Source organism: Brassica oleracea, chromosome C3 (genome assembly GCF_000695525.1).
Source record: "Brassica oleracea var. oleracea cultivar TO1000 chromosome C3, BOL, whole genome shotgun sequence".
NCBI lineage: Eukaryota > Viridiplantae > Streptophyta > Magnoliopsida > Brassicales > Brassicaceae > Brassica > Brassica oleracea.
This window is the reverse complement of record NC_027750.1, coordinates 59,665,219-59,674,316: the sequence shown is the minus strand read 5'-3', so window position 1 is coordinate 59,674,316 and position 9,098 is coordinate 59,665,219.

The following is a 9,098-nucleotide window of genomic DNA, read 5'->3' as shown; positions in this document are numbered from 1 at the left end:
ATAATTTTGAAGTTAAATTTGAAGTTTTGTTTTTGAAAAAAAACACTTTGAAACTTCAAATATTGAGTTTTGCAAACTCTAAAATTGAGAATCTTTTTGGAAATGTTCTAGTAAGTGCGTAGACGTTTAACTAGTGAAATAGAGGTCTAAGAACCATCTACAACATATATTTTCAAAATGTAAGGCTTGAGAAATTCCTGGATCAAATCAGTGCTAATGATTAATCATTAATTGAGCAATTATAGCAATAAATAGCAAAATGAAAAATGAAAAATGAAAAATACAAGGGTAAATGAAAAAATTATGAAAACACAAGAAAATGAAAAGGGTATAAATGAAGTAGGACCAAATAAAAATAAAAATGAAAATTAGGTATGTGAGCTGAGATTGCAGAACCTGTCGCCATGGCCCCCTTTCCTTCAGACAAACCAGAGGTCCCAGACCCTTGTTCTATTTCGTGATTCACATTATTGTATGCTTTTGTCTCCACGCTTGTTTTTTTTTTCTGAACAAGTCTCCACACTTGTTTGTGTTACAAAAAAAAAAAAAGTCTCCACACTTGTTTTTTTTTTTTAAACATTAAGTCTCCACACTTGACACATGCACGCATATTATACGCCTATTTATTATCAATAATAACGATATACAAGTTGCGTAACGTATCCGTACGTATAAATGCATAGTAGAAGTTTAAGCTTTTTGTATCATTTTCAATCAATGACGATATACAGCTGCCTATTCTAGTTTTAATGTGAAGAGGTCCAGATTTAAGAAAATGTATCTAGCTAGCTATAAATTAACGAGGATTGAATATACTTAAATTTCTTTATCAATAGAAAAGGTTCGATGATATTTTCGCTGAAATGCTGATATAAACATATTCAAACCAATGTTTCAACTGGTATCCAATGTGATATTTGTGTATCCATATAATTTAATAGTGGTCACGAATCACGATCACATGTATGAAGCCAAATCTATTCTCACGCTTTCGCAAAGAAACATCAGGAAACATACAAAACATTTTGTCGTTTTTTTTTTTTGCATGACTTCGTCGATTGGAACTACAAAAGATGCGCTACAGAAAATATGGGTAGTAATAAAAGACGAAAAATGCTATGAGTTTGGTATAATAGCGCTTCTTTAGCCGCTCTGATAGCGTCCGTTATAATAGGTCTGACACTTTTAATAGCGGTTTTTTTCTTATGCTATAGTTAACTATACAACGATAGCATTAGTTTATATGCAATTGTTAATATTTATAATAACGTGATACCAAATTAAAAAAAAACTACACCTTAAATAATTACCCAAAACATAATTCATAATTAAATAATTCAAAATTAAATCGAAAATTAATTCATAACTAAAAATTAAATTTTATTTATGTATTAACATCAATGTACACAAATAATGGTTTACAATTAATATCGGTTTATTTATGAACATTGGTTTACACACAAACCTGATTTATTAAACTAAATCTATCTAAACCAAACCTAATAAACCAACCAAAAGTGAACCTAATCTACACCGCTTCCTTTTTTCCATCGTCTTGTTTTGTCGCACCTCCTCCTCCATCTTCATCGTCTTCCTTACGTCTCTGTCTTCTCTCCTTCTCCCTCTTTCTCTTCTTCTTCTTCTTGCTCTGCTCCATCTCCACCATCACAGCTTCTTCATATCCGGCACCTTCCTGTAACAAGAACAAACAAATCAAAAATCAAATTCAAAACAGAGAGATAGAGAACAATGGCTATTGAATATGAACTGCATCAGACATACCTATCAATGTTGTGCACTACGGGAACAAGAACAACCACCAGCCCCATTATCAATTCCACTTCCTCTTCCCTGTCCATGAAGTCAAATCCTCATTTAATCAAGTTACAATCTTGTCAAACAAGACTAATCATTCAAAAATCTCAAAGCAAAAAAGGAACATATAACAAAACTGAGATACGGTTGTTGTTAACTAAGACCATCAATATGCACCTGGAAAAGAAGAAGCTTTGATAAGAGGATAGATAAAAAGAGTGGTTGAGACAGAGTTCGATGACGGAGTAGAGAACGAGGAGGTGGAGATGAAGATGATGGTGGCAGCGGCTGAGGTTGAGGCAGCTTCACTGACGGAGGCAGAGAACGAGGAGATAGAGATGGGGGCGTTGGAGGTTATGGTGATGGTGGTTGTGACGATGATAGACATGGATCTGTAGTGTTGAGTGGAAAAGAATATTGAGAGACAGAGGCGATGGAAGAGGTTTGGTAGTGACGATGACTTCAAAAAATTGGAGATACGAGAGGGATGAAGATGAGATTTGTGAGTCTGTAACTCTTCCAAAATTGGATGAAGAATCTGAAAAAAAAGAGACGAGAGAGAGAGGAAGAAGCAGAATGAATCTTGACCCTTTAAAAAATTTAATCAATGGTCGTGATTACATAACGCATGATCCTCGCCCTTGCATGTGATAGGCTACTTATGTTGACCAATCAAATTTTTATACATTATTTCCTATTCTTTTTTAACACGATTGTTTAAATTCTATTTTGTATTGTAATATATAAAATATTTATGATATATTTTCGTAAATAAAACTTATTTTGAGAGAACATCTAAATTTATAATTCACAATTCAAATTTTTTAGATTTAAATTTATACTTTTAAAAATTAAAATTTGTGATTGATATTTGGATAAACTATAAAGTTTAGAGATGATGATATAGGGTTTGGTGTTAAGAGTATGTTGTTTAGGGTATTAGATTTATAGTTTTGTATTTTAAAGTTATAACCTATATAGTTAATTTATATTTTGATTTTATGATTTATAATTAAAATTTTAAGATTACAAGTTTAAAATGAAAGGTTATTGTTTATGATATAGGGTTTGGTGTCAAGAATATGTTGTTTAGGGTATTAGATTTATAGTTTTATATTTAAAAGTTATAAACCCTATATAGTTAGATATGTTTTTAATATGTTTTAAATGTTTTAGGTGTCTTATTCATCTTAGTATATAAAAGACTCATGTTTTAAATTATTGAAGTTTAAAAGTATGTGCAAAATATGTTTTTAGACATGTTTTGTAAATTTTTTAAACATGTGCTATACAACATATGTTTTTAAACATGTGCTAAATATGTTTTTAGACATGCTTTCTAAAATTAAGTTTAATTTTTTTATTATAGGTTTGAAAAAATTAGATTTATGACATTGTATTGTATGTAGAGTTTAAGTTTGGGGTTTAGAGTTTAGGGTGTAGATTAAAGATCTAGTGTTTGAGGTTTAGAATTTAAATTTGAGATTAGATTTTAAAATGATTACATTTAAGTTTTTGATTGAAATTATATCATGAAAATATTGTAATTCTAAATTTATGTTTAGGGGTTTAAACCATTAATTATATATAAAGTCTAATAATGGAACTCTATCAATTGGTGCCACTGCCCTAAATGTCTGGATGATTCATCAGTCTACGAAATATTCAATTTTGCATTACTTTATTTACTGTTCCTTGGCTTTGTAATAGTTGTTTTCCTTTTGATATTTAAAAACCTTATTTCTCATTGAGCTTAATCAATCCATATCCATAAACGAAGATTTAATATATATATTTAAAGAGACAATTATGTACCCATTCTAAACTTTGTCACAAAACAAAATATAAAGTTTCCCAGGCATATAATACTTAAAGAACGTTTAGAAAGTTTTGAGGTTATAGATTCAGATGGAATTTCAACGTCACTGGCTTTCATATGTTCAGTCAAATCGACGTTTACATCCTCCTCTTCTCCCTGGACACACACACACACACATCTTTTAGAACACACAAGTAAGGACTTTTAAGTTGAAATCTACATCTCTGTAATAATAGAAGATATTAAGGCACAGTTTAAAGCATGGAGAAACCATCAAATTTCTGAGTAAAGGAGAAGGCATACCTTTGCTTCTCAAAGACTTCAAATTATATAGAGCATAGAGGTGAAACAAGCACATGGAAAAGCCAACTTTAGCCAAAAACGGGGCAAAAAGATAAACTTTAGCCAAGAACAGAGCAAAGACAGAGACTTTGGTGTTTCTAAGACTTGGAAAAGTATTAAATTATCAAATTGAGATATGGAAGATGAGAGAACAAACCATGATCATTGTCTTCCGGCCAGACTTAGAAACTAGCAAGCTGTTCTTGGAGAATTATGTGTCATCTGAAACTTACAAACATGAGATGTTCTCGATGAATTACGGATCCTTCTTTCTTCTTGTTTTTGTGTTACAAGTTCACGACCACTCCCAACACTGCTTCTCAGAAATCTACTTTCCCCAAACTCCAAGCCTTCACCAAATCGGACAAAACTCGTCAAAACTCGATTGCCCCCGAGAGGATGAATTGGTGAAGTCGAAAGCTCCAGGAACTGCTGCTTCTCTGTAACCAACGGAGGTGACGGCATATCTGACGTTGAGGCGAGGAAGTGAGGAGTGACGGCGGCGAGGGGGAGGAGGATTCGACGGTATAAAGTTCGGCGAGACATGTGTGGACCTAGAAACAGATAGTCAAGGCAAATCGAAACCCAAACCTAAAAACCCCAAATCAAGACAAACTTAAAAAGAGAAAGTGAACGACGAAGATTGGAGGTTTGTCCGGTGGAAGCCATGAAAATAATGACCGATAAACACGACGGAGGAGAGATGGAGATGAAGAGACGATGATTTCGCGAGAGAGATTGGAGAAAGAGACTTCAGTTTATGATTCTGAGAAACCATACAAAGCCTTTTTTTTTTTGAAACGAGAAACAATACAAAGCCATTTCGGTGAATCTGAAAACTGTTTTGGTGGCAAAATATTTATTTTTTCTAAGTGTTGGAGCCTCACTTAGAAAATTAATGCGCCTAATTTTTTTTGTTTTCCCGCGATAACAAATATTGCGTTTTAAACAGATAAACGCTATTAAAAAATCAAGTGTTGGCATACAATAGCAGAATTGTCATAAACGCTATAATTTGATGCTATTAATACTCAAATTTACTGTAGTGCTGTTTTTGGTTGAGTATATAATATTTCAAATGTCAACTACTTGTAGTCAACGTGATATATATCTTTCACATACTCTCCCATGCATACAAAATAGTGATATACGTACAATATGTATGAAATAAGTGTGATACAAATGTCCACTACTTACCATAAGATAGAATAGCCTGTGTGAATTAAAACTACCGGACGCTATTTGACCGGGATATAAAATTTGTTTATCAAATAAAAAGTAATCACTAATTCATGTACTGAAGTTATAAGTAAATTATTTTTCCTTTGATATTACGAAATAGGAGATGATATGACAAGAAAATTCGTTTGCATATAGGAATAAACGTATAGATTGAGTTAAAGTCATCTGGCATCATATCAATCATCAACGAAGCTCTATATTACTCTTGAAATGTAAATTCAGTTTGTTCTAATGTTATATTCACTTTAACAAAATTTTTATATATTAGGTTCAGTTGTGAGCTAATATTCCCCTATAGCATTTTCTAAATTTTGCTAGAATATATATGTGTAATTCACAAACTAAAGCAATTTCTAAACCATCTATATTTTCGTGTCAATAAATATGATTAACAAATGGACATAAATAAAAGAATAAATCTTTAAATAACTGAATTATTTATGTTTGAACCAGTATTTGTTAATGAATACAAAAAATTGGGAGCGGTTAGGCTCATTCCATGAAAAATATGGGAATGAAACGTTATATTGGTATTTTGAATTTCATGTTGTCGTATCGTATTGGAGTAAAGGTCATCATCATATGGTACAACGATTTCTGAGAAGAACGACGAAATTCACGAGATATGTATCCATGTTGTCCAAATTTATGAACAAACGATTCACTGTGACACAAAATCTTTTATTTTATTTTATATTCTGGAATTTTACTTTCTTTTGTTGGTTCATAAGTACATAAAAAGACACGTAGGTTTGATTAAAAAAAAAGACATGTAGGTATAATGTATATTATGTAATCGGCGGTTGGAACATACGTACGAATTACTTGGCCAAGTAAATGTCGAGATTTTGACAGAGGAAGAATGAGCAAAACTATACTAACATATTCAATAAAGTCAGACCTTCCTTTCCTTTTTTTACTTCATAAGTGTAAGATTTCAACTTCTTATCCACCTAACATCACTACTCGTGTCCTTGAAAATATTTATTGAATTTTACCTTTCGTTTTTTCTATTCTACAGTAACCAAAGCATATATATGATATTATAAGCATTGTATAAAATGGGGTGATATATAACCCTTTGACATTTGATACATTTACTATTAAATACACATTATGTTGTGTTCAAGAGATAAGATAAATATATTATAGTAAGCAAATGTATTGATTGATGTTGAGGAATTAGATACATATTATGCTGTGTTCAAGAGATAAGAGACTTATGCTCCTATGCTTTATGATTAGCAGGTCAATTTCGGCTATGTATGTATGTATTATTTAAAGAAAAACTAAATAAATTGAGTATGTAACCTCTCGATTAAAATAATTGATTGTAGTCCTTAAAATGGTATCTATTTATGACAAAAGAGGTATCGTTTGAAATAGAGTATACGCTTTTGGACAGTGAAATGTTAGATGTTAGATTCAATCTGACTGGTCCAACTAGAATCAAACACAACGTGTTTGCAGGGTTTAATCAAAGCTTGCATCTACGAAAATAGAAACAATAGCGAGACAAAACTTGAATGTAGTTAGACAAACTTCACAGAATAACTGAGTCAATATGAATGAGTATTGGGAGGGTCATTAATTGTTTCTACCAAGATGTGGGTAAGAAATTAATTGCAATGGTAAATTTGAGATATGTTCAAAGAGTTGAGTTGTTCAAAAAAAAAAAAAGTTCAAAGAGTTGACAAAACAATACAAAAATAAATAAATAAATAAATAAATAAATAAAGGTAAGCAAGTGTTCAAAAAAATTTCACATCATCCTCGCCTTTTTCTCTCTCGGCCGCAAACGAAGCTCTAACCTTGGGTCCGACGTCGTCCGGCGCGTGTGAGCGCGTTCTCGACGTCGGAGCTTTCTTCTTCCTCCTTTAGTCTTCTCTGCTCTTTGCTCTACCGAGATCTATCCATTCCTGTGCGCTTTGCTTTTGGTTCTACCTCCGGAGGTTCTGTTCGGCTATGTCTCTGCTTGCGTGGAGTCGCCGGCCAGAACGCGAGCTTGCTGGTGTTGGAGTCATGGCGCGGCATGTGTTGGGCTTGATTTAGGTGGAGCGGTTTTTAGGGTTTCTCAAGTGGTTCCTCTTCGTAGATCTTGTATCCGGGTGTTTTGATGTCGGAGCGGGATGTTTGGAAATAGGTTTTACCCTCTGTTTCTTCGTTGGGACAAGCAGTAGTGGCCACTGTGGAGGGGGGCGTGAGGCTTAGCTGCGAATGTGGCTCAGCTTCTTGCTTGGGTTTGGGAGTGCTGCCTCTGCTCATTAGAGTCAACCCCGGTGGTTGTTGTTTTTGATGGCCAGAGCTTTTTGCGAGCTCAACCTTAGTTTTGAGAGGATCAGAAGGAGATAGATGTATATCGAAGCGATTGCTTCATTGTCATGGATTTGGAGTGGTTATTATCCAGTTACCGGCTGTATGAATAAGACGTTTCCGGGAAGCTTTTATAGGCTTCGCCGTGGGGTGATGGTGCGTATGAGGCGCGGGGAGAGCACACTCAAGGTCCAATGACGAGTCTTAGTTCGGATTGAAGGGTGTTTACAGCGACGGTTAAGGATTCTAACCTCTCTCGATTCAGTTTATATGTTTGGTGATGTTCGTGTGCGTCTAGTCTATCTCGCTGCTCCTTTCAACTTGTGTTAATTGTGGATGAGTTCTATTTCGGTATGCTCGTCTTTGAGCGCAAGGTGGAGCTCTTGAAGTTCTGTTTTACTTTCCTGTCTCTCGACGTCTTTTTTCTTTATTGTCTTTGTTATTTTTAGGGGTTTGTGTTGTTTCCATCTTTTGGTTGCGGGTGGTACATGTTACCTCGCTGGTTCTTGCCTTTGGAAGGGTAGGTAATGTCGCTATATGATGTTTGATTTAATATTTAATTTACCAGATGACAAAAAAAAAAGAGCAACTGCTTGTTCTCCAGTAATATCTATTTTAGGATTTACAACGTGGTAATAAAATTGTGTTGAATTCGTTGAAATAATTAATGAAATGGGGTTTGGACGTCTCATCAGTCATCACTTCAAAAGGATGTCTTGTTCTCAGACAAAGATTTTGGAAGTATCTTCTCTCTCGCCCTACCACTTTTAAGATCGACCCATCAGGCCATCACACCTCTTATCTTCTCTCTATACTATTTACTTTTCACCTTTTCTCACATTATATATATATACAAAAAAGTTTGGATGTGTGGAAAATAGGTGGCATTCACTAAAACCGGTCCCATGTTACCTGATTCTAATTTACAAGACAATCGACCCCACTCTGCAGTCTTTGCCAAGCCCACTAGGCAATGGCACTAAGTTCATTAGCCAAACGGCCCAAAGTACTTTCCAAAAAACATGGTTTAAAGAATGGACACACTTGGTTTATAAGAAGGTGTGTCTTCTCAACAGAAACAACATACCTTTATGATTTTGAACAATTTCTCTACTAGATTGATTAAAGATTGTCTAGTTAAACAGATCCTTAGGGTTAATCTAATGCTTCTGGAATTTTTTTTAAGTACAATCAGGTATCTAATAACGACACAAATATTCCATTTCAAGTATACAGAAAAGATTTGTTATATCATATACAAAATAAAAGATATATTATAGTTCTATAAAACATTATATCGTCATCAAGGACAAAAACCGGCCGAGCCTAAGAGCAAATCTATCTATATATATAAAGTTGATTTTTTCCCTTCTTATGACATGTGGAAGGGGGGTTTATTGACATGTGTCCTCATGTTTTTTTTTTAAATCCTTCTTCATTTAAATTATTGCAATTTGCTCCATCAATTTCTAATTATGTAATATCTAATCTTTCTCATATTTATTGGTCCCTAAAATTTAAGAAATAAATAAAAGAATATAAATATATTTTAAATATTTAATTTATT